The sequence below is a fragment of the Prionailurus bengalensis genome, chromosome D1 (assembly GCF_016509475.1).
Source record: "Prionailurus bengalensis isolate Pbe53 chromosome D1, Fcat_Pben_1.1_paternal_pri, whole genome shotgun sequence".
Taxonomy (NCBI): domain Eukaryota; kingdom Metazoa; phylum Chordata; class Mammalia; order Carnivora; family Felidae; genus Prionailurus; species Prionailurus bengalensis.
In genome coordinates this window covers 17,655,950-17,682,525 of record NC_057346.1, presented here as the reverse complement: position 1 = coordinate 17,682,525, position 26,576 = coordinate 17,655,950, and the positions used below count along the sequence as shown (strand labels likewise).

At 50.0% G+C, this 26,576-nt stretch overlaps 1 protein-coding gene across 2 annotated transcripts in view; it reads right to left on the bottom strand.

The window, feature by feature from the left end:
- POU2F3 (POU class 2 homeobox 3) overlaps positions 1-26,576 on the bottom strand; it is a 79,345-nt gene that overhangs the window by 20,762 nt on the left and 32,007 nt on the right. The gene's annotated exons all lie outside the window — the stretch shown is intronic.

The following is a 26,576-nucleotide window of genomic DNA, read 5'->3' as shown; positions in this document are numbered from 1 at the left end:
GGCTGGGGCTTGATGTGCCTGCCTGTGTGTGCACCTCAGCCCAGGGCAGCTGGTAAGAGACAGGGAAATGGCACTCGGGAGTCAGAGTCTGCGGGGGGGGGGGGGGGGGTTCACAGAGATCCATGGTTCCTCAGCACATTCTGTGGGCTGTGCAGGCCCACGGTGCAGTTTACGCGCTTCCTCGTTGAAACGGGAAAAAAAAGGATATTGCAGGGACTTGAACCATTTCTTTTAAATTTGGAGATGGCGTTCTTCCTTTTTTCTTGGGGGGAGAGGTTAGAATTTCTTTTGTGACATGATGCTGATTCTAAATGGTATTTTAAGGGGCACCTGGATGGCTCAGTGGGTTAAGCGACCAACTTCAACTCACCACTTGTGGTTTGACCCCCGTGTCGGGCTCTGTGCTGACAGCTCACAGCCTGGAGCCTGGTTCGGGTTCTGTGTCTCCCTCCTTCTCTGCCCCTCCCCTGCTCATGCTGTCTCTCTCTCTCTCTCTCTCAAAACTAAATAAACATAAAAAATTTTTTTCTAAATGGTATTTTAAAAACTCCCCACCTTGCAAAGTGGAAAAAAAAAAAAAAAAGGCAACCCTTTACCAGTCTTCCCCATACTGTTTGTTTATTTTCCTGGTCCACAAAATCCCAAAGTCTGGGAGCCAGCTTCCCCTCTCTCTTCCCCTTGTTTTCCACAGTTATCTATCTTCTGCGTGGTGAGCTGCCTCTGCAGTCAGCCCTCTGCACCCATGCGGCTCTGATGATAGTCTTTGCCGGTCTCCCTACAGGTGGGGACACATCTCCCTCATAGTCACTACTGCAGGGGCAGCCCGAGGGGGCTGTGATGGCTTCTGAAACCTCTCTAGCCTCTCTCCCCCACTCTTGGATGACAGCACCAATCACCCGCCTGTGGGGCTCTCGGGTGTCCAAGGGCAGGGCTGGATGGGTGCACTATTTGGGCCCATCCAGAGAACTATGCTCTTGCAGCTTTTCAGGAAGTCCACTGGGGCAGGGGAAGCCAAGTGACTCTGAATTCATATAATATGACAAAGAGCATAGGATCTAGACTATACCTTTTAAAAGACATTAGGGAGACCCTCTGATGGAAATTCTTGGCCATAGACGTCCTGGCTTAAAGCATTTTCTTGGTCTACACTGGGGATGTCACAGACATCCTGGAATCACTCCTGTATTAACTTAATCCAAGTAAAACGTTCAGACCAATGGCTACATTTATGCTTCATTGTTGTGAAATGAATCTTTAGATCACTAAAGAAAGAACTCCCTTTGGTTGGTGAGCTAGGCAGATCCTACTGAGTGATATCAGAGACCGAGGAAAGAGCTAATGTCCTAAATATGGTACCTTGCACATAATGGGAATTAATGCAAGTTAAGTACCTAAAAGACACAAACAGAACCCATTTCTCCATAGACTCCAGGGGGATACAGTCAGGAAAACGTTGAACAGGGAGCTAGACCTTGTGTCTAAGTCCTCACCCCGACTCGAACTTGCTACGTAACCCTGAGCAATCATTTAGCCTGTACGAGACTCAGTTTCTCCATCTGTTTGATGATTCTATGGGATTCTTCTCTCTCCCAGTCCTAAAATGGAATCACAAGTTCCAGTTCCATAGTGCGTTTGGCAGACTTGGCTAGCCCAGGTTGCTGCGGTGTTCTAAAGCAGACCTAAAAGGGCACCAACAAGGGCTGGTGCCACCAAAGTTGGGAAGAGGATGCTTCTTTCAGGGACAGTCTTTACAAATCATTCCTCTCTTCTCTCACCTAAGGAGACTTATTCTGGGGCACTGGAAGCAGAGAAGAGGAAGGGAGAGAGACAGGAAGTAGGACAGTGGGGGCAGAGGGTTGAGACTTTGTGAAAACTCTAAAGACACGGCCAGCCGGGAGGGATTGCCAAGACGGCCCCAATCGCTAGCCCCAGGGTCCCTCGGTTCTTCCCACCCATGCTTGGCATCTCCGTCTAAGAAGCTCTGGTGTCCTACTTTCTTCCCCTAGAAATTAAGAGTTTTCACATCCTCGATTCTGGGGAAACATTTGTTAGCAGGTTTTTAAAAAGCCAGAAATAGATGATACAACTACTTATTTAAAACCACCACCACCACCACCACCACCACCCTTAAGGTTTGTTCGAAGAGATTTTAGTTAAGCAAAGCCTTTTGGGGGCCACGTCTCCTTTGTAGATCCCCCCCTCCCCCGCTCCTGCCCCGGTGCATCCCTCTCCCAGTGCGGGGATAGGTGAGGCAGGATGGAGGAAGGGGGACAGAGGGAGAACATGGAAAACTGGAGCCAAAGCCACGCTGGGTAGAACCACCACGGGCAGCTTGGCGGGGCTCCAGCTCGGAGGCAAGTGGCAGGGTTCCTTTATAGACTCATTATGCGCAATGGAGATAAGAAGGTGCAGCTATGACAGAGCTTGAAAACATGTGCTTTGCCTCCAACCTGGGTGCTATCTGTTAGAATCCCTGCCAGGTCTTCCTGCAACACTTAATTTCAGAAACCAGCGCCATCATAAAAGAAAACTCACCCTTTCATCTGCTTCCCGGATCAATTGCCCTCCAAACTCGTTGAGGGGCACAGCTGACCTCCCAGTTCTAAAAACGAAGCGACCGATAGCAGGAAATTCCTCTGGGTGTTCGTCTGGGGCGTTCTGACAGCCCCGTGTGTCATTGTTGTGACTTTTTGCTTCGGCGGCGTTTCACCCTTTCCTTTCTCATATTTCATTAGCCTATGGGTGCGAGCTGCTGACAGTAACCCCCCAAGGAAGAGAGTCCTATACAAACCAGGTTGAAAGACAGTAAAGGAGATTTCTTTGTCGGTGACAGATTCTAGAAGTCTCTGCTTTGGTGGGTGGGTCTCAGAAAGAGAGGAAGGGAGGAAGATACGTTAGCGGCTCTTAACAGCCTCCTTCGGCAATTCTCTTAAGAGTTCACGGGTGAAGAAACTAAGAAATTAAGAAACAAAGTCCTTCCCAAATCAAAAAAATCCCTTTCACTGCTGTCGAATGGAAAAGATTGGAGCCTTTCCAGGCAACTGGGTGTTGGCTGTGGATCTGGAAGACGAGATAGAGAGACTTCTGTTGGAATCCCATTGACTTCTAATGTGAGAACCGGAGGCAAATTGGACGAAAATCCACTTTCCCCCCGTACTTGTGAAAACCCAATCAAACCCACAGCCTGCCTGGAATCATGAAGACTGTCTCCAGAGTCCCTTTGGTGGTTCTTCTCACGCAAAGGGATATCTCTGCAGGCCCTGCTTGGGATGGACTAAGCCCTGGGGACACGGGCCACCCAGAGGGCTCGGCCCTGTCATAGCCACTGACCGTCCCGTCCATCTGTTAGACAAGGTTTGTTCGCTCAGGATTTTCTCCACCCACTGTGCTGTGTACAGGTATTACACTGAGTCTTGGGCAGTGACCAGGGAGGTAAAAAGTCATCATGGGTGATTATCTTTTCTAATCCCAATGAACTCCCTGACATCACCTGCTTGAGAAAGCGGTAGCCTCATTCCGCGAGGAGAGAGCCCCCTCTGAGGGGCTGGAAGCCTTCATACGTTCCTTACTCGGCTTCACACTCCCAGCCAGGGGTGTGGGGACAACTATTTGCCTTCCCATCTCATGGAGGCCCAGAGAGTTTTAGAGATGGGGATAAAGTTACATAACAAGACACTGGCCAAGTCCCTTAAGGGAATGACCCTCTGATTTCCCCCCGGTTCCCTTTCTACAAAACAATACTACCAACTTCCCAGGGGTGGGAGACAGCATAGACCGTAGGTGATGGAAAAGGTGGCGTTCTGGCCCAGATAGACCCACGGACCTCCTTATGAACCATGTTTTGGGGTCATGTGATGGGGCACGAGGGTGCTGGGGTACTCCTCCTTAGCCCCACCCATGACATTTTCACATGGTTCTCTCTCTCGGGGAAGCAGCCCCACACTAATGAACAGATCACTGGCGATGAAAACGATCAAAGCTGTTGTCCTGGTTGCATAACTCGTTTGTGGAAAGTGTTTCATAAACATTTCACAAGAAGGAGAATTTCAAAGCATGAACATCTCCCAACCTGCCTTCAATTACAGGCAGGATTTTTTTTTTTTCTTTCTCCCCCCCCCCCCCCCCCTCTACACTTCTCCTAGCAGTAAGGAGAGTTTCTGTTTTGTAACTGATCTATAAAGGGTTGGCAGCGAACATGTTGCTCATGAAAAGATCCTAAAAATATATTTCCAGTGGTAGAATGGAGCAGGCAAGTAACTGATCTCAGGTGAACAGGGCTGAAAGTCCCCCGGGAGATGTTGGCTTGCATTTTTGCTTGGGAAACTCTCCTCTTTCTGTGGTTCTTGGTTGTTCCCTGGGAGTCCAAGACTCCTGCCTTCAGATGCCTCCGGGAAGTGCCTGGGGAGATGGCCTCACCCAGGTTTCCAGTCAGAGCAATGACAGACCGGCTTCGAGGCACTTTTGCCCAGGGACACTGGGATCTTCTCCCTGCCCGCATCAAACTTCTAGACAAAGGAAGAGAAGAGACAGGGGACCCTTGAATAAACTAGTAGCTCCTCAGGAAGCCAGGGCCACTTGGGGTTGCTACCTCCTGAAAAGGAACTTTTCAAAGAGGCATCCTTGTTTTTCTGGCTTGCACCGACTCTGGAAATGCAACAAGCTTATCAGTCATGTTATTTAATGCTTTGGCTTCAGTTCTTAAGACATAGCATTGCTAGTGCTGACACATGCGTGAAAAACCCCATCATTTTAAGCCTATAAAAGTTTTCTTCTCCCTCTGGCACATAAGTCCATGCATTCAAGTTTAAAAACTCTGGGAAGGGGCTGTGTCCCTACGGAGGATGAATCCTCACAAATGTTTCTTGGTGGCCAGGACTTGAACGACGTCATGCTCTCCCTTCCTTCAAAGCCTTCCCGAGATGCCCACCATGTTCCCTTCTGGTGGGTCGATGGAGGCTCTCTTTTTTCTGACCCTGATCCCCTTTGAATCACACCCTTCTGGCTCTCCTAGTAGGCCACCTGGTAGAGAAGAGCCCAGAGCTACTACTGTCTTGAGAGGAATTCCACACAACTCTTGATTTGCCCACACAGAGAGCTGTTCTGCCCCCAAAGAAGTGAAACGGCAGGAGGTAGGAGGTGCAGTGGGGGAAGAAATGCTGAGCACGTTCTCTGAATCAAACTCTGAAAATGGTTCCTGAGCCCAGTGGCTATTCTTGGGAAGTGTCTGGTGAGTGAATGCAGTTTGGCATCACACTGGGTTCTTCTGCATACACCTGGGCTGCCTATCATGGAAGGACTTTGCTGTCCTTTTCAGAGCAGGAGATGATTTAGAAAGAAAGAAAGAAAGAAAGAAAGAAAGAAAGAAAGAAAGAAAGAAAGAGAGAGAGAAAGAAAGAAAGAAAGGGAAAGAAAGAAAAAAGAAGGAGGAAAGAAAGAAAGAAAAGAAAAGGAAAGAAAAGAAGGGAAAAAAGAAAAGAAAAAGAAAAAGACATCCAGGAAGCAAGTGCAAGGCTCAGGAGCAACCAGGAGTTCTGACTTTCGGTCCCATCCCTGCTTCTAACTAGTGGCATGATCTTTTTTTAAAATTTATTTATTTTGAGAGAGAGAGAGAGAGAGAGAGAGCACAAGCAGGGGAGGGGCAAAGAGGGAGAGAGACAGAGAATCCCAAGCAGGCTCCTTGCTGACAGCGTGAAGCCCGATGCGGGGCTCGAACTCACGAAGGTCAAGATCGTGTCCCGAGCCGAAATCAAGAGTCAGGCACTTAGCCGACTGAGCCACCCAGGCACCCCTGGTTGCATGATCTAATATTTTAAGTTACTTCATTCGGTTCTCTAGGCCTAGACAAAAGGAGAAAAGGAGACTAGGTGGAATCTACTTAAGAAATTTATAATGCACGAAAGAGAGCGGGAGCAGACTTGGGAGCAGAAAGTATGCTGACTGTCTCACCAGCCCCATTTCACAGATGACAAAAGAGATTGAGGCTTGTAGATATTAAGAAACCTGCCTGAGGTCAGACTGCAGGTAAATAATAGAGATGAGATTCCGGTCCAGGTCTATGTGACTCCATAGTTCTACGTAAACCTAAGTCTCACCTGCGAGTGATGGATTCACAGAGTCATAGACTCTTCACGGTGCACACCGTGCCAGCTACGTGGCAGACATTCAACAAGTGTTGGTTCCCTTCCTTCCCCATCAGAACTGGAAGGAAATGCAGGCTAGCACCTGGCCCAAACCGTTCATTTCACAGCTACGACTCCTGAAGCCCAAGGAGGGGCAGACCAACTTGCTCAGGGCCACAGACCTAGAGTGGCAGGCAAGCCCGGCCCGGAGACCCAGGGCCCATGAGGACAGGTCTCCTAACTCCCCACACACTATTCCGTCCATTCCATTGCACGGCCGCATGGCTCGGTCTCGTGTTTTTATCGCTCAAAATATTGTTTCCTACATTTCCTGGTCATAACTCAGTAGCAACCCTAATCCCACTGCTCTAATGAGATTTCATCAAAAGAAAAGTCCCCGTTCAGAGTTCTTCATTACTACACAGACTAAGGTTCATGTCCAGATAGAGCACAATTGACTAGATATAACATAGTACTTGGCTTGGGACCCAGTATTCTGCATTTCCTTGACTCTCCCCTGCAGGAATTCACTCCAGGGGCTTGATATTTGCTCATTTCCCTCCCTCATTATCAGGAAGCTAAGTGGGGTAGGCGAACAAGAGCATCGGCTCCAGAAAGAGAGAACATAATATTTTTGTAGCACTTTAGAGATCCAAAAGCACTTGCAAATATATCATCATTTATCCTTCATGATAATTCCATGAGGCCAATAATCTTATCAAACGTTTTTACAGATGCAGGAACGATCAGGAGAGCCGACCGAACGCACCCACCATCATGCAGCCAGGAAGAGCGCAGCGTGACTTTCTAGTTGGGTCATTCGCCTCCAGACCCTCCCCCTCTTCTTCTGTACCATTTGGTCCAAGTGAGGCAACCCCATTGGCCTCCCCCCAGAATTTCCCATCCGAAAATGTCCCTGTGGGCCCCTACCTCCTCTAAGTTCCATGTTGTTTTCACATTGGTACGTGGTTGGTGTAAACATTTTCACAAGGGTGGCCTGGGACTTTTATGTGCATGTGGGGCTTACATAGTTATTGAACGTAAAGTTTGCAACAAGTCTGAAAGGGATTCTCCTTGGCATTTCCTGGGTGACTGCCTGTGACCTGGAAGCCTGCCCCTGAAAGTTGGAGCATGGGTTACCAGTGTAAGTAAATGGGTTTCCCTGGTAATTTTTACCTTTTATTTTTTTTTTAAGTTTGTTTGTTTATTTTGAGTGAGACAGAGAGAGCATGAGCAGGGGAGGGGCAGAGAGGGAGTGGGGGAGAGAGAGGATCCCAAGCAGGCTTTGAGGTCAGTGCCCAGGGTCCCGCGTGGGGCTAGAACTCACGAATGGTGAGATCATGACCTGAGCCAAAACCAAGAGTCAGATGCTCAACTGACTGAGCCACCCAGTCACCCCGGTGATTTTCACCTTTGAGAACAGCGTTCTAGCAAGACCGAGGGCCTCGTGTCTTGAACTGCTGTGGAACTCCAGATAAACTGAGGCACCCCTCGTGGCCTTCCAACACTGGGTCTGCTCTGACAGCATGGAGTAGCTGGTCTTCCATGTGGCATGCTTGAAACACAGAGGTTTCCTGTCCCATAAAGGTCCCCTTCCCAGGTCAGTTTAGTGCAACGAGAATTTAGTATGCACCTACTGTATACCAAGGGGGAACTAGAGGCACGAAGATGAACGGGGGCCTGCCGGGTTAATCAGGACACAGGACACGAAAAGTAAACAGCAACCACGCAATGCTTACAGCAATCACAAGCACGCATCGTGGTGGCACGGAAAGATTGTGACTCACCGTGGCAGGGCACAGCACGGCCAGAGGAAGGGGAGCGAGGTAAGGAGAGCCCCGCAGAAGAAAAGTCCTTCTGAGCAGCCCTGAACGGTGAAGGGGGCTCCCCAAGGGAAGGCACGGAAGGGCATGTCAGGAAGTGGGAATGGCTCGTCCAAAGCTGCAGAGGACGAGAGCAACCAGCAGTCCAGCGATGCTGCTGCCGCATGGGGGTGCGGAGAGGAAGGCCTGGACGAGCAGCCAGGGCCCCTGGAAGCCCCGCACACCGTGCAAGGAGTTTCGATGGACTCTGGGGGCAAAGTGTCACCAGAGGAAAGGGGAATAGCACGGAGAGACTTTTGTTCAGCTCAGTTACGCCGACGGCGGTGTGGAATACGGGTCTGAAGTGGGTAAACCGCAAGCAGGGCGCTGATTAAGAAGCTGTTGATGGCAACAGTCCAGGTAAGACCTGATAGGGATACATGCGCCCAAGGCCAGAACAGCAAGGACGAGGCAGAGGAGACAAAACGGAGAGATTTTAGGGCAGAACATATATTTCCACCCTTGAAGCTTTATCCTTTGTAACAAAGGCCTGTTTATTTCAGGAATCCCCTGGTGAATGCCTGCGGGCCTGAAAGAGCGAACCCAGACTGGTATCTGAAAGGCCACGGTCAACCCAACTGCTCACAATAGCCGGAGCGGAGAGGGTTTGGGTTTCCAGAAGGCGTGCACAGTTCGGCAATGTTTAATTTTTTAAAAGCTAATTATGAATTTTAAATGAAAAAAAAAAAAAAAAACCCAACAGATTAAGGAGCGCCCGGGTAGCTCAATCAGTTACGTGTCTGACTTCGTCTCAGGTCATGATCTCCTGGTTCATGAGTTTGAGCCCCACGTCGGGCCCTGTGATGACAGCCCTGAGCCTGGAGCCTGCTTCGGATTCTGTGTCTCCCTCTCTCTCCCTCTCCCCCACTCGCACTCTGTCGGTCTCTTTCTCTCTCTCAAAAATAAACTTAGAAAAAAAAAGAAAGGTTAAAAACAGCACTCAAAATGTCACATATCCGTATAGAACTTTTTAGCTTACGAGGTGTTAAAGTTAGTTGTAGGGTTCCTTCTTTTTCCTGGGCAGAGGGACTCTTGAGAAGTTAAGGGGCACACGATGTTAATAAACATACGTACAGATATTGCTGTATGTGCGTGTGTGCACACGTGCATGTTTAGCAATAACAATAGCTAAAAATAATAATAGCAAAAATAACCCAATCTCCTTCTCTCCCCACTTCTTGAGTCACTGTCTATACCAGCAGGCAACACCTGGGATGTGGCCTGCAGACCTTAGAACTTTCTGTGATGTTCTACAGTTTACAAAGCACTTTCAAGCATACAATTTTGGTTGAGTTTCAGAATATCCCCAGAAGATGAAGAGGCAGGTGATGGTCTTTCCACTCTACGGTTGAAGAAAACAAAGTTCATGAGAGGTAGATTTTCCCCAAGTACATAGCTGGCTAGCAGGAGGCCCAGGGTCTGAACCCGAGTCCTCTGCTTTAAAAGTCAACACATCTTGGGGCGCCTGGGTGGCTCAGTCGGTTAAGCTTCCGACTCTTGATCTTGGCTCAGGTCATGATCTCATAGTTTGTGGGCTCGAGCCCTGCATCGGGCTCTGTGCTGATAGCGTAGAGTCTGCTGGTGACTCACCTCTCTCTTCCTCTCTGTCTGCCCTTCCCCTGCTTGCACTCTCTCTCAAATTAAGTAACTAAACTTAAAAACAAAAATTCAACACATCTTTAAAATCCCTAGGATATCCTCCCTCCAGATAAGCAGATTTTCAGTCCCAAAACCTGTCCCTTGCAGCTCCAAAGACTTTTATTGCAGCTTGGGATAGAGATATATTGGTTTCATTTTGACTAGAGATCTTACTAAAAGGTAATGTATATATCTCTACTTTCCCTTAAAGAGTACTTGAAAGATAATTTAGTCAATGACTCAAGTCGTAACTGTGAACTCCTCTTAAAAGCAATCATGCCCTTGGGGGTAGCAAGTGTTTGGCCTCTGTTGGCTGCAGCACTAAATAGTCCCTAGTTGCTTTTTTCTTTTTCTTTTTCTCTTTTTCTTTTCTTTCTTTCTCTTTTTTTCTTTTCTTTTTCTTTCTTTCCCTTCCTTCCTTCCTCTTTTCTTTTCTTTTCTTTTCTTTTCTCTTCCTTTGCAGGTCTATTTTTTTCCAGGTTTTTAAACTCCTTTCTCACACCAGGTTTTTATCCGCTACTGTTGGTATGCTTGCTTTTAGCAGCCCCCTCTACCAGCTCAAATTTGCAGTTCTTATTTGCGAAGGGCTGGAAACACCAGATCATTAAACCCATTACAACTGTTTCTAAAATAAAACTTTAAGGCCCTGAGAAAGGGCTTGGTACGAGGTCTCATTTTGCTTCCTTATTCTTAGTTGGGTTCTAAATGGGTGAGGCTTCGGGCTCCCTGGATAAGTGAGGCACTACAGTAGGTCTGGGAAGCTCCCTTTTACATTGGGCTCACCCTTTGGTTCAATTTCTATTGAGTACATAGCTCTCCTATTACCCTTCTTAGCCTGGGATAGGGCTCTCAGCATGATGGTTGTTCAAACCACCGTAATTGACAGTGTAAACTCAATTGTCTAGGGCTGGGAACAGTTACCAAATTGGTTATGAAAAGGCTGTGTGAACCTGAGTCAGAGGATTCTCTAATCATGTATCTGTTTCCCTACCTATAAAAGGGAAATAATCTCTGATTCTTACCCGGATCTCAAGGGCTAGGGCTAAAATATCTATGAAACATTCCAAGGAAGGCTCTCCTTGCTCTGGTCACCAAAACAATATGAAGGTAATGACTGTTGTTCATTTATTACCTGGGAGACCTACTTGCTTGCTGCCAGAGCACGACGCCTGTCATTTCGTAGGTGCTTATTAGATCTACGGGGAATGAATGCGTGAACGCTTTCAACAATCCTAGAACACAGGACACTGGGTCTCAGAGAAGTCAAATGATTTCCCGAAGATCGTACACCTAGGAAGTGGCAGAATACCACCTGGTTCTGAGCGGATCCAGAATCAACTCTCTCTCCACTGTATCACACAGACTTGAAAAGTCACACCACACTAGGCTGATTTCCTTTCATACAGGGTTCCTAGAAATAAGGATCCGGCAAATGCTGTAATTATTGTATGCGTGCGTACAGTACATGTATGCACGCACTTTGATAACACATATATTTCAGTCTACCCATCACCCTCTTTAAGTATAATATCCACAGGTGGACAACGTTCAATTATCAGATGACATCCGGTTAGGCCAGAGCACAGTGGGATCATTTGTGCGTTCACTGATCCATTTACTCTGTCAACAGATGTGTATCGAGCAGGTACTATGGCTGTGTTGTGCCCTGATTGCAGCCATTCCCAGCACAGATGAGACATAGTAGGCCTGAGCATACACGTATGTGCGCTCGTATACGCGTATGCATGTATGTATGTATGTATTGTCTCTGGAGGTCAAGATGGGGTCACATGGGTTGAGACAGGATTAATTAACACGTCACCGTCATCCAGGTGGGAGGTCTCCGGCGACATGTCGTAGGACTCTGCGCGTGGCCAGTCTAAGAATGTTATCAGTAAATTGGATGAAGATACAGCACGCGTACTTCACAAATCTCCGTGTGAGGAACAGGACTACCTAGTACTTTGCCCAAAGATGTCAATTTTTTTTTTTGAAAGCTTGAAAATATGGAAGGAAGGAAAGAAAGGAATAAGATAAAACATAGGGAGCAAATGTCACAATCGTTTACTTAGAATATGAAACTTAAATGTACAAGTTGAGGCAACATTTAACATTTAAAAATACTCGAGAGACATTAATGAATTCTAAGAGCATGCAAGTTGACAGTGTGATAGAATTATCTTCTTAAAAAAATCTGGAGGCTCGGCGGCACGAATGGAAGTAGAACATCAAGGAAGCTTCCCCTATTTGACCATGTAAGTTCCATGAAGACAGGCCTACTACTGTCTCATCTGGGCTGGGAATGGCTACAATCAGGGCACAACACAGACACAGTACCTCCTCGATACACATCTGTTGAATGAGTAAATGGATCAGTGAACGCACAAATGATCCCACTGTGCTCTGGCCTAACCGGATGTCATCTGATAATTGAACGTTGTCCACCTGTGGATATTATACTTAAAGAGGGTGCTCGGTAGACTGAAATATATGTGTATCAAAGTATTGAGGCACAAATGAATTCAAAGAGGCCATCAGAACACCGTAAAAAGAAGTACTTGAAAACAACCTAATGTCCATCGACAGAGTGGTAAGCAAGTAAAATTACCCTGAAACCATAGAATGTTACATGGTCGTCAACAAAAGTCGTACAACTATCTGCCATGAAACAACCTATATATCCTATTTTTTTTAAAAAAAAAGTTTTCATGCTTATTTGTTTTCAAGAGAGAGAGAGACAGAGCGTGAGTGGGGGAGGGGCAGAGAGAGAGGGAGACACAGAATCCGAAGCAGGCTCCAGGCTCTGAGCTGTCAGTACAGAGCCGGACACGGGGCTTGAACCTGTGAACCAGGAGATCATGACCTGAGCCAAAGTCAGATGCTCAACCGACTGAGCCACCTAGATGCCCCTGTAAATCCTATTTTTTAATTTAAAGAGAAAGTTGCAGAAGAATACACACAGCATAATTTATACACATAGACGTACATGCGTGTGAATTTTCAAAACCCACAAACATTTGGACATTTGTATTTGTACCCATGTCCGCACATGTGCAGAAAGAAAAGTCTTCTAGACATTTACACACCACAGTGAAAACAGGATTTACCTCTGGGAGGAGGGCTGAGAGGGACAGGGATCCAAAGTCTTCCTTTTTATCTCTATTATTAATTTTTTTTTGCTACCAGAAGGTATTCATGTATTCTGCGTGTCGTTGCTTTAAGTAAAGCAGTCGAGAACCTGATGTGTGGAATCATCTGGGGAATTCCAAATATCTACATGTAAAGGGGAAGGTTTTGGGGTGATAGCTCTTCTCAAATATTGATGGGCTGTCAGGTGGAGGAGAAGGACTCAGGCCCTGGAGCTAAGGCAGGCAGAGTGACAACTCCTAGAGATGGTGACCATGGGGACATTGATCAGGGTCTAACAGGAGAAAAAGTGGCCTAACAGTACAACCGCTGACCCTGGAGTAGGCTGTATTTTGGGTAGCGCGGCCAAAATCCCTGAGCGAGCTTTGGCAGAGATGTGGGGGCAAGGGCCATCTGACAGGGGTGTGAGACCATTTCATCACATACAATTAATATTTTAACACACGCACGCACGCGCGCACAAAAGCTCAGATGGTAAAAACTGAATATATTTAGCTTTATAAAAATTTGCTCTGCTTTTTCATTTAAAATGTCACTGCAGACAGTGAAAGCTTAGTCCTAAGATGTTATATTACGAATAAGCAAGAGTATTGACACGCAAGATGGAAGGGAGGAAGAAAAAGCCTCTGTGCAGATAGCAGAGGTCTGTGGCGCCCTTCTGGGAACAGGGGACCTTTGACCTGAGGGATCTTTTCGCCCTGAGAGTCTGTATGTCTCTGACTCACTCCAGATAGAGAGATTCAACCCAAACTTGTCTCCACGGTTGATGAAAAATAGTCACAGTGACATCAGGTGTCATTGGATATTCCCAGCTCCCACTGTTTCCGTTAAACGGCCAGGAGAGGGCAGTCCCAGGAGAGCCACATAACCCACCAAGGGGCATTTGTTAAGGGGCCCGTTCTGGCTTGGGTTACTAGCTTAGCTCAAAGAGTTTAAAACGCTGGGTCGGTCAGAGTCCTCTCTGCAGACCCTGGGTCCCCGGAGGGTGGCCCCTAGCACCCCAGCAACCACTGAGCCTCAGCCAACAGCTCCCAGCGCTGGCCAGCAAACTGCGGAGTTGGGAAATATTTACCGGAGCAGACTGGATGGAGCCCATGACATACTCTATTTGCATAAACCCAACAAGCTCACCTTCCTGGGGTAAGGGGTGAGATTTTGTGGATCACTTGCTGAGAAAAAGACGCCAGGAGCAGAGCAGCACGAAGGGAAGTAGGCCCCCGAAAGCAGAGAGATGGGAGTTCATGACACCCAGGACAGAGGGACGGGTGGGTGGGCGGATGGGTTCATGCCAACTATCTTTCAATCCATTTATTTACGAAACATGTACTGAGTGTCTACTCTATTACACTCCTCTACTGTAATAAATAAACCACAGACCCTCTCCTCAATTATTTCACAGTCTGGTTGGGGAGGCAGACCCACTCCCAGTAGAAGCCTGTTGAGATACAGAAGGTGGAGGGGGTGGTCCCAGAGGGCTGCCTGCAGAAGGAGGCATGAAAGCTGATGCCAGGGCTCACTCAAAACAGACTCAAGATGCTTGTGTATACCTGTTCCTCTCTACCTTCAGGACACTTCCATCATCCCAAGGAGGATTCTCATTGATTCTTTTTTTTTTTTTTTTTAAGTTCACTTATTTATTTTGAGAGAGAGAGTAAGGGAGGGGGAGAGAGAGAGAGAGAGGGAGAGAGAGAGAATCCCAAGCAAGCTCCGCACTGTCAGCACAAAGCCCGATTCAGGGCTTGAACTCACAAACCATGAGATCATGACCTGAATCAAAATCGAGAGTCAGATGCTTAACTGACTGAGCCACCCAGGAGCCCTGGATTCTCATGGGTTCTAATAAGCCCCCAGGCAGTACTTAGAAGTCCTTAGGATCTGGGAAAGAGGGGAGCTGAAGCCCTCTGGTGAAGCTGGCCTCCCCAGATCCTCTTCCCGCAGAGCATCCTGTTCCCTGCCTGAGCATTCCCGAAGAGTCCTGGGTCCTCGCTGAGCTGCCAGGTCCTGGGCAAAGTCCGAACCCCAGGTCCTGCTGTTCCTTGCTCTGCTTTATGCCAGGAAAGTGTCTGTCTCTCCCAGGCCCCTGGGCAAGGCCAAGCTCTGGGAAGTACTCTGCGAGCCAGGAAGCTGCCCTCCGTGTTGCCAGGCTAAGTATAAGGGGAAGTACCAAGTCCTGAGAAAGGAAGTTGGTTCTGGTTCATGTCAGAGAGGAAGAGACTCCTTGCCTCTGGGCGGCTGCACTGCTCCCCCTTCCAGACAGAGCCGTGTTAACCTGTTCTGGCCCGGTGGCTCAGTGGTTCGTGCTCTAGCAACTTGATCCCTCCTCTTCGTGAGGGTCCCGGGCCAGAGCGAGGGGGACTGAAGTACTCCACCACTGCCCCCTGCAGGAATCAGCGTGTACCCCCAGCGACTGGGTGTCCAAATCTTTGCAGGCCTCAGTTTACCAGCCACACAAGGGGTCTACAAAGCCTGCTTCCGATCCTTCAGATGCACCCCTTCATAGTGATGGGGTAAAGTTTAAACAACTTTCTTGCTATGATCACACACTTTCTTTTTTTTTGAGAGACAGAGAGAAAGAGAGAGAGTATGAGCAGGGGGAGAGGGGCAGAGGGAGACAGAGAAAGAATCTTAAGCAAGTTCCATGCTCAGCATGGAGCCCGAAGCAGGGCTCAATGCTGCGACCCTGGGATCACGAACTGAGCCAAAATCAGGAGTCTGGACGCTCGACCAACTGAGCCACCCAGGTGCCCAGGATCGCACACTTTTCTTTGAAAGATGTCATCAGAGGGAAAGGCAAGATTAATCTGTAATTTACCTTAAGCAAATACTATAGATGATGTTTGGTTCTAACTGACTGTAAAAGGGCATTCCTCGTTTGCCTGAAAAGATGTGGTCTAACATTCCTTTAAAGAGCAGGCTCTCTTTTGGGAGAAAAATCAGATTTAGTTCACAAACTTTGACTTAAATGTGCATTTCAGGGGCCACCCTCTTAGGTACAGTGAGACATGCCTGTGTTTACCTGGCACAGACCAAGCCTGGCATATTTCTCTTATTATTGAGGTAGCAACGGCATGAGTCAGGTACAAGGACACGGGTAAGAACACTCAGAAGCATCTGAATGTGAGCAGAACTGCCACCTGGAAAAAGGTGAACCCCAGGCCTCCAGAGCCTTCTGAGGGCAGAGCTACGAAGAAGAGGCACACAGGAGCCAGGCTGACGCGAGATGGGACAGCTGGGACCAATGTTATTGTGACAACACCAATAACTCATGTTTATTGAGCATCTACTGTGTCCCAGACACTTTACCTTCAAAATCTCATTTCATCCTCCTCCTGACAATGCTGTAAGGTTCATGCTATCATTTCCCCCCATTTTACAGAGGCAGAAACTGAGGCTGAGAGAAGGTGGAGTGACCAGATGACACAGAGCCTATTGGTAGAGCCAAGATTTGAATCCAGGTCTGTGTGATGCCACAGCTGGACCTCTGACCACGACACTGTCACCTGTAAGCCTCGAAGCAGGGACACCCTGCAGCAGTCTATGCCAACAAAGCCTGTGCTACTTTCGCAGAAGATGCCGGTGCAGGAGAGGGGCTGCTAAGAAACAAAAGCAAAACAGGATGTGAACCAAGGATCCTTGGGGGTTGTGAGCCAAGGGGGTTTTTCGTGGCCACGCAGGGCAGAGGGAGGGGAGTCTTGACTCTGGAGAGCAGCGGGGGCAGCTGCGATTCGCAGAATAAGCTGAATTTGGAGACAACAGACCCGTACTGAACACGGCGCCGATTGGCGAGGAGGCTCAGAATAAAGGTAAACTGAACAGGCCTCAGCTCCCCACTTAGCCGCAAGCCACTTCACCATTTGAGGCGACTGACCAGGTACATTGGTGTAGCGCCTGAGCCCTGAGGGTGGCCTTCAAAGCCATTCTTGGGCTGGACCAAGCAAGAGAAGGAAGTTTGAGATGGAAAAAGTGTATTTTCAGCTGCAGCTGGGAGTCTGGGAGGAGTAATCTCCTGGTAGGGGGCAGAGAGAAATCCGGGTCCCACCCCCTGCCCTGCAGGCACATACACAGGCAAACAGTCCTCTCCCTGCGCCCTTCTCACGCACAGGCCCAGGGAGGCGCTTCTCGTGGGGCCAGGGGAGCCCTTCTCCACCCCACCCTTTACCTGGCAACCTTCCCTGGGCCTGCAGATACTATCTCTGTCACCCCAGCTGGCAAGCCGTGGCTGTAAGAGGTCTGCGGAAGCCGATATGAGTGAGAGGACTCTAGAGACGTGGAAACGTACTGTAGGGGTGTCGAATGAGGGGCTCTGGGTAACGTTAGGTCGCGTCTCACCTGCAGGAGAGTGCTTGTGCGCGCGCGCTCTCTCTCCGTCTCTCTCAGCCTAGTACAGTGTAGACTCACACAGGCCTGTTGTATATCTGAGCTCCACCTCGGGTAAGTTACTTAACCTCTCTGAGCTATCGTTTCCCCAGCTACAAAATGGGAATAATAACGCTTACCTCACCAGGATGGCGTAAGAATTAAGTAACAGCAAATAAGATATAACTCTATGTAAAGCGCCTGGCACCTTCCCCCATCCTCGGTTTGAATCCTGGCTCTAAGCAAGTCCCTTGGGCTCTCCAAGGCTCAGTTTCCTCTTCTGGAAAATGGGGATCACAAAAGCTACTGCCCTGGGTCGCTTTCGGACTTTAAACGAGATACTACTTGCTGAAGAACTCAACCCAGGGTGCTTGTTAAGCCGAGGGCTCAGCGCATGGTGTCAGCTGCTTCCGCGACCGGGGCCAGATCCAGCTTCCCTGTCAACACTGCTGCTCCGAAACGATTCCCACACGGGGGAGACCTGGCCTTGCATTTAGTCCCACCAGGGTCTCACCGGTATCCGCCAAAGGCAACTCACCGAGATCTCCAAGGAAAGTCCACCTCTGTATCCCTGCAGAATCAAGGAGACTGGATGCGTGCCTCTGCCTTGCATCCGTGCTGCTCTCCAACCCACACCTGAGCAGAGAGGAACAATCTGCACGCCCCGTCTAGAGGCATCCAGGGACTCATTGCCAGTGCCCGAGCCGGTGCCCCAGAGGGGCTCTGTGGTGGTGTTTGCGCAGCCTGGGGACCAGAGTGTGCTGGGCGCAGGCCTCCTGAGAAGCCCCAGCTGCTCCCGCTCCTCATCTGCCTCACTGCCCTGCTCTCAGCAAGGCTCGGTCCATCTAATGCTGGGGCTGCGCCCCGGGGCCGCAGACGCAAAACAGCTGACCGTCTGAGCCTCCGGCCAAAGAGCCAAGCTTGGCTGGCAAAGGAAGACGAATTCGCACCTCTCCAAAAGCGAAGACTCTTATCACCTGCTTCCCTTATCTTTCTTATCACCTGCTTCCCACCCAAGCGTGGAGGGGGGGCGGGGCTTAGACTGAGTGCTCAGGGATCTCAGCAAAAAAAGTACTCTTCTAGGAGCATCCGTAGTCCATCTAAACGGGTGCAAGCCCAGCTTAGCAGCCACACAGAGAGAAGAGAGGAAGAGAAAATGATGGGTTCTCATTCACCAGAAAATAATAAGAGCTGATGTTTATTGGTTGCTCACCGTAGGTCAGAGACTATTCTAAGTCCTATATCGTGGCTATAATTAATCCTTGCAACATGCCTAGCAAGTAGGCCCTATTAGTGGTCTCTCATCTTTGGATGAGGAATGTGAGGTCCAGGGCAGCCGATCGGCTCACCCATGGTGACTGATGCCTCCTCCAAAGAAGCAGGGCCGTGGAGGGCGCACGGCCACGCAGATCTGGAGTCCGGCGGGCTTGGCTTTCAACTTGCTTCTGGATGGCGTGATTGTGGGAAAATTCCTTAGCCTCTCGGTGCCTCAGTTTCCTCATCTACAGAACTGGAATGAGCCCGATACCTCACAGGATTGACAAAAGTATTCAATGGAACAACGGACATTTGCGTTATAATAACAGGCGATGATGCATTTCGCACTCCGTGCCCGCACACAGGCAGGATCCAATAAATACCATTATTGTAGTATCTTGGCTATGGTGGGGAAATCACTCTGGAGAAAGCACTGATACAATCTCGCCAGGTATCTCCTGCCTGAAAATTAATTCTGTTGCACGTCTACCTGGTGATTCCACGAACCCAGTTGTATTTCCTCTTCAGGCAGCAATGGCTTACGTAGCCCCTGTTCTGATATTTTTAGGGATGTTTCAGACCTGTCTGCCCCATTGCATAGCAAGTACATTCTCTGAGGGCACAGGCTGCGCGTGTTATTTCTGGGGTGCCTCTTTCTAGTGCTGGGGAGACTCTGTTTCCCACTCATATTTCTACGTGCAAGGACTACAGCCACGGGTAAATCTTGCGCTCTGCCTCCTGGTGGAAGTGACCTGTTTTCCTGGTGGGTCTAGGTCAGCTGTCCTCGCTGGGGATGACGGGCAACCTGGAAATTGTTTCCTGAAATCAATGGGGTGGTTTTTCTGGCTAATGAGGAGGCTCGATTTGCATGGACTGGGCAGAAGGCAGGCACTTCAGACCTCCTGCAATGCAGAAGACTATACCAAACAAGGGCCACTTGTGTCCATGCCCCTTTCATGCAACTTTCAAATGCCCCATGGGACATATGTGTGTCAGCCAGTAGCCGGCCTAGAGTCACGTGAGCCTAGAACCCAATTTCATTATTCATGCGAGCACAGAGTATCTTTCGCACACTTTTATTTTTTCCTTTCTTTTTAAAGTTAACTTATTGATTTTGAGAGAGAGAGAGCGAGCAAGAGTGAGCGGAGAAGGGGCAGAGAGAGAGGGAGAGAGAGAATCCCAAGCAGGCTCCACACCGCCGGGGCAGACCCCCATGCGGGACTCGAGCCCATGAACCGCGAGACCATGACCTGAGCGAAAATCAAGAGTCAGACGCTTCACCGACTGAGCCACCCAGGCGCCCTACTTTGGCACACTTTTAATACACACTGGCTTTTTCCACGGATGCCATTTTCTGTATAAATGAAGGAAAGATTTTTATCTTATTTTGCTTGGACCTGCATTGAGAGTTGTTTAACAACGTTTTGGAAAATCTTGGCTTTTGAGCTGCCGGTAGAACATACTGATATCAGTCTGTATTTGTGTCGGTCACGGGGCACAGGCATCCTACTATCTCGCTAAACATGCCAGGGGAGTATGCACAAAGACTTCCTTGCTGAAATACATATTATTTTATTTTAAATCACTTCTCATTCTTTTAAAATCAGAGCATCTTGTTGATGCTTATTTATGTCTTCTATAAATTTCATTCTAGGATATTAAAGGAGCTTTACAGAATCCTTATTACAAGGGACATTGGGTCTGGTAAAGCTGAGGACAAGTTGCGTTTTAATTTTTTTTTTTTAATGTTTATCTATTTTCAAGAGAGAGAGAGAGAGAGAGACAGAGAGCAAGCTGGGGAGGGGAAGAGAGAGAGGGAGACACAGAATCGGAAGCAGGCTCCAGGCTCCGAGCTGTGGGCACAGAGCCCGACACACGGGGCTTGACCCCACGAACCGTGAGACCGTGACCTGAGCCAAAGCCGGACGTTTCCCTGACTGAGCCACCCAAGCACCCCCGGAACAAGTTTTAGAAGGAAGTGGATGTGTGGGGGTTAGTCCCTTCTGGTCCCTCTTTTCAGACCTGCCTGTTGGCTAGAAGGGTACTATCAGGTCTGTTCTCTATCACCTCTACCTATGCCGGGGGGTTGTATTTAATTCTTTGAAAGCCCACTGTGGCCTTGCAGCAAAACCATGTCCCCAACCACAGTTCTGTCAGGCTCCAGGGTCTAGTTTTCAATTGCTTTGGTACCTCAGAGGGGAAAAAAAGGAGGGATATTACGTATCAAGACTTTCAACCCACCCTTACTGCCTGGGGTTGAGCAAAATGAGATTCGCCGGCTCCTCGGCCCCTTTTCTCTCTTAGCTTGACCATCCCCCCATCCCCCCATCCCCCCCCAAATCCTGTCTCCACTTGGAAGCACGGAACCAGAGCTGAGTGCTGCCGCAGATGGAAACAAGTGTCAGAGGACCGACAGTCTTCCCATCCTTAACGCCCATTCCCCAAGGTCTCGCAGGGAGATCTCAGAGCCTCCCTCCGGCTCCCTGGGTCCCTTACCCCTGCCTGGCTCTACGTACCTGCCCAGCTTTTTGAGACTCGCAGAACCAGCCCCATTGGCATTATTATCACGGCGCAGGGGATCTCCCTCCCCTCCACAGCCTCCTCCGCTGCGCTTTCTGTCCCACTGGCTAAGAGCTCCTATGGGCAGGGCCCGTGTTCTAGTCCCCTCTGACTCCTTACTACCCAGCTAAGTACAGGTCTGTGGTACGAGATGGTCGAACTTGGTCAATTAGCTCCTTCCCTTGCCCTCTGGTGCTCGGCTCCTATGATGCCTGTTCTCCTGAGACTGCTGCCTGAGTGTCCAGGGGAGAGGGCTCACATGCGGCCACGGCAGACCCTCACTTGCCAGCCTGAGAGCCTGGTCTGGCCTTCCCTGTGTTCCCCTCATGGGCCCCTCTGGAGAAGCCTATCATTCTGGACCCTCGCAGACCTTCCCTTAGGCTGAATTTTGTTGATTTTATAATTTTTTAAAAATGTTTATTGAGATACAGCGTGAGCAGGGGTGAGGCAGAGAGAGCGGGGGGGAGACACAGAATGGGAAGCAGGCTCCAGGCTCCGAGCTGTCCGCACAGAGCCTGATGCGGGACTCGAACTAATGAATCGTGAGATCATGACCTGAGCCGAAGTCGGACGCTTGACCGACTGAGCCACCCAGGCGCCCCTGAATTTTGCTGATTTTAGAGAAGATGCCCCATCGAGCCAACTGAACACTACAAATCAACACATACCAACCAGGAACTGCCAGACAACCATGGTAGTTCACGTTCAAGAAAACAACGAAGAAAAATCCCATCCCATTTAAAGCTAACTGCTATACGGGGGCACGCTGGGGTCACTGCTCTGGGCTGGCTGGCGTGGGAAAGTCATATATTGGCGCAGGTGGGCTGAGAAAGCCATCAAGCCTAGGGCTGAGAGAAAACCCCAGGTCACGGATTCTCCACTTTGGTGGCAGGAAGCTTAGGGACAAGGATACCTGCCAACTTGCTTCAGATATCCTTCTGGCCTCAGAGAACTTTTGGAGTCTTCCAGCAAGATGGCATTCAACAACATACATGGAAACGTCGCTCTGATCCACCTGGTGGAAACTCATGGCCCAGGGCATGGGGGATTCAGAAGTCACCAGGACAGAACAGCTTGAGGCCTCCTAGGTGTGCACCTGCCACTGTGGGCTCTCCCACCCCCGGAAGCTGGTTCTACTTCCCGACGTCCTTCTGAAGCTAGCTGTTGGTCCAAAGAGCAGGGAATGGAAACGGGGTCCTCTGGGCTTCTGAACTCAGTGACAGGGCACCTCAGTGACAGCCCCTCTACTCTCTCAGATGAGTCCTTCTCCTCTTCTGGCCACACCTTCTAGTTGGGTCTGCCCGCTGTCCATGTTCTCTCTTCTCTGTCACCTATGCTGATGGCATCTCCTATCCCTCCCCAGGCCCACACCCAAGGTCTCCATCATCCCCCAAAGCCTTCCTTTCACACCGTCTCCATTTTAAGCCAACACCCCACCCTTCTGTCGCCTCATGTCCATATTTCCTTCATCTCCTTGATTCCAACTTGTCCCCCGGCTACAGCAATCTGGCATCTGCTCTTACCACGGCCACCACAATAAGGCCATTGCTGCTCTTGTCACTGACAAACCAGAACCTGTTTTCAGGCTTTGGGCTCTACAGACACTGGGGCCTGTCCCCACTGTCATGAAAATCTCTCCTTTGTGGGTGTGGTTCTCCTCCTGTCCCCCTGACCATTCCTTCTTCTTCTTGTCCACAGGCACCCACTCTTCTGTCCCTTTACGTGTTTCTTCTGTGGGTCTTCCCAGGGTCCCCATCCCATTCTGCATACCATGTCAGGGGACCTCACTGCCTCCCACCATTTCCGTTAACATGATTCCACGGTGACTCCCTGATATGCATCCTGACCTGTGCCCCAGGCTCCGGGTCCCAACTTCTCACCCTGTATCAGTACCTGTAGCCATCATCTGCCCCTTCCTCCTCCTCCTCCCATCTGGACATACTTGCTCCAGCTCCTGGCCTCTTGATCTCTGCTTGCAGTCCCTCTAATGCTTAGCATCCCGAGCTAGAAACCTAAGAATCGTGCTGGTCTCTTCCTATGTCTTTGCTGTCTGCGTCCAACCTGTTGCCCAAATCCTCTTGATGTTCTATCAGATCTCCCTCTTGAACTTGGTTCTCTCCACGCATGCTGACATAATCATAAGAATAGCAAACACTTATACAGCACATACGTTCTAGACCCTTGTCGCAAAGGTACACACCCTCTCATTTAACCCTCACGACAACCTCGTGAGATAGGTACCGTTATTCTCCCCTTTTTCCAGAAGAGAAGGTTGATTTTTCTTAATGTTTTTATTTATTTTTGGGAAAGAGAGAGAGAGAGAACACACATGGGAGAGGGGCGGGGGTGGGGGGCAGAGGATCCGAAGCAGGCTCTGTGCTGACAGCAGAGAGCCCAACGTGGGGCTCAAGTTCACAAACCATGAGATCATGACCTGAGCCGAAGTCAGACACTTAACCAACTGAGCCACCCAGGTGCCTCTCCGGAAGAGGAGATTGAGATTCACATAGAAAGTGAAGAATTTGTTTATTTATTTATTGAGAGAGAGAGCGCGCGTGCACAGAAGGGTCAGAGAGAGAGGGAGAGAGAGAATCCCAAAGCAGGCTCTGCATTGTCAGCGCAGAGCCCTATATGGGGCTCAAACTCACGAACCCTGAGCTCACGACCTGAGCCAAAGTCTGATGCTTAACCGGCTGAGCCACCTAGGTGCCCCAAAGGTGAAGCATTTGCCCCAGGCCACACAGCCAGGATTCTAACCCAGGCAGTCTGATTCTGTGTTCGAGTGCTTGACCCCTTTGCCATAATCCCTCTCCTTACCTTTGCCTGCTTCTTCCCACAACAGCAACATTCCATCAGGCCTCTCCTTCGTCCCTACTTCCCTCCTCACCCCCCCCCCCAATGCCCTTCCATTAAATGAGACTAGTCACCCTGGAAAATGCCTAGTGGTTCCCTACTGCCCACAGGAGAAAATGCCTTGCTGGGCGTTCAAAGTTCTTCACAGCCCGGCCTGACCCACAGTCCTGCCTTCACCACCCACCATCTGGGCCCATGCTGATCTTCTCACACTTGCCCTGAAGCCAGGCCTTTTTGCGAGTGAGCCCTCGCACTCACCGTCTCCTAGGCCTAGAATATTCTTGCCGCCCTACTCTGCCAGTCAAACCCCCTGCTCTTCCCTTGGTCACCCGCTTCAGACCTCATCCCCTTGGTGCTGTGCTCAGGCGGTATCCAGGAGCTCACGGAGCCACGACATAATTCTGCAGTTTGTCTCCTTACTCATGACACCCTCTCGCTCACGCTTAGGAACGCCCAGTTCTTCAAAGAATGAACGATCGGCCGCCGATCCAGGCTGCTGGGTCCTTCTGCCTCTGCCCCTAAATTTCCAATGATTCTTTTCACCGGATCACACAAAATCGTAACGACTGGAAAGATTTCATGGGATTCAGTTCCCCCCCACCCCTCTCTACAGCTCAGGGTGAAGAGCTGGACACCCTCCTCCCTGTATCTTTTCAAAGAAAAAAGCGAAAGGAGAGTGGGAGTCAAACCAACCAGTCAGAACAGGGCATAAGAAAAATGAGGGAACGGAACAGACAGACTGCGGGAGCCTGAGAGATCACCTCGCGCAGACTTCTTTATCTTATCCGAGAGGAAACCGCGGCCCGGAAAGATGGAGAGGTTTGTATAAAGGACAAGTCCGGCTCCCTGTCTGGGGATCTGGCCTTAACCTCTTGCCTTTCCACTCGCTTGTCTTCCCTAGGGAGCGCAGAGGGAGCTCAGAGTGGCCCTGCTTCTGGGTCCCTGGATCTTCCCACAACTATCCCCCAACCCCGCCCAGGCTGCTTTCCTGGGACCAGGAAGTTAACAGATTCAGCGCAAAACTTCCTGATGAGCCAATGTCCCTTGCTCCTGCAGCTACAGGACTGCCCTCTGGCCAGTCCTGACTGCAACTCCCAGTTGCAACAGCTGGCTTGAGGCTTTCCAACCTGGGCTTCACTGAGGCCAGTGGCTCATCCTTTGCTCTCCTGTGTCTGCCAACCCCTTCTCTGTCCCATACCGGCCGCTCCTACGCAACCGCTCTTTCTTCCCTTCCCCACACCCTCCGCCAGCCATTTCCTCCCAGTTAGTCACCGTGAGGTCATGCTCAGCCTCTGGCTCCCAGGCCTCTCCCTGAGGACCGTGTGTGTGCCGGGAGAGGAGAGAGACCGTAGGGGAGGATGCAGCAAGGCATCAGGGGAATAATGGGCTCTGGAGTCAAAGGGATGGGAGTTCGAATCCTGGCTCTGCCAGCTGGTCAGTCATGTGACCTTTGGCCAATTATCTACTCTCCCAAATCCTTTGCAAAAAAAAAGGGGGGGGAGGGGGTGGCTGCCGAGGAGGCACCGTCCTCTCCTGTCTGGTGGGGATGGTAACGCTTGTAAGGAGCCCAAAGTGCCTCGCGTCGAACTTGGATGTTGGTTTACTTCCCCCTCACGGTGAAGTGTGCAGGCGGCCTGGAGACCCCGGGTGCCCACCTGGAGGCCTGCAGGCGAGCTCGTGTGAACGTGAGGCGGTGGGGCTAGGTATCTGATGGCTTCAAGGGACAGAGTGACACGTAGCAAGGAGGGGCCTTGTGGGGCCCACGGATGTGTACGCTCGTGAGCAGAGGGCTCCCGCATGAGCGTGTAAAGGAGTGTGACCAGGCTGAGCCTCTTTCTCCAAAACTGCCCCCTTCTTGAAAAGAAAGATATGTCATGTCCATTCTTATCAGTAATGAGAAATCCAAACACCCTTTCCAGGGGAGGGAGGGAGGGAACAACCCACCCCGTGGGGCTCATCTAAGCAGAGGAGACTCAAGGCCCACTCCTGCCAGAAGCCAGCACCTGTCTCCCGACTGGTGGAGAAGCCACACCCCAGAAGATGTTCAAAGGGTCAGGGGCCTCTCTGCAGGCTGCCTAGGGCCAGAGGGGCTGTCCCCCAGCCTCGTCCCAAGCACGAGGGTTTCTCAAGCTTCCAAAAGATCACACAGGCAGCCAAACCCACCAGGCCTGTGGAGCAGGCCACCTCCAAACTGGGCTGGTGTGGTCATATCTCGGTGTGGAATGGGCCCCTCCCATGCATCTTCTCCAAGGGCCTTGGACAGTGAGACGTGGGCCCCAGGCTGCCATCCTGAGTCCTCAGGGTGGAAACCACAGGGCACACGCCACATCCCAACCTCCTTAGGACTCTCCTTCGGGATCACAGAATCCTTGGGAATCTCCTCCCTCCTCCTGCCCTTAAAGCAAACCTGGCAAAACCATCCCTTAGAGAAGAATCTGTCTCCCATTTAAAGACCAGGGGTGAGAAGCTGATTCTGCTATCTTTCCCTTGGCCGTTCCGGTGTTTAATCAACCAGGTTGGCGGCAATTTCTTCCTCGAGGCTGTCTCTTTAACTGAAGGCTCTTTCTGTTTCAGGCCTCAAGTTCAGAGAGTCGTTAGCAAACTTCCCCAGCGAACAAAACGCACAAAAGTGACTGCCTACCAGGTTTTGGCCACGACTCCAGAGTATTCCTCTCTCTGACCACGAGGGATGCACCCAGAAAGTACCCAGCCCTTTAGAAAAACGTTAGTAGTGGCTTCAAATCACGCTCGAGATAAAGGAGAACATATGCCTGAGTCTGCTCTC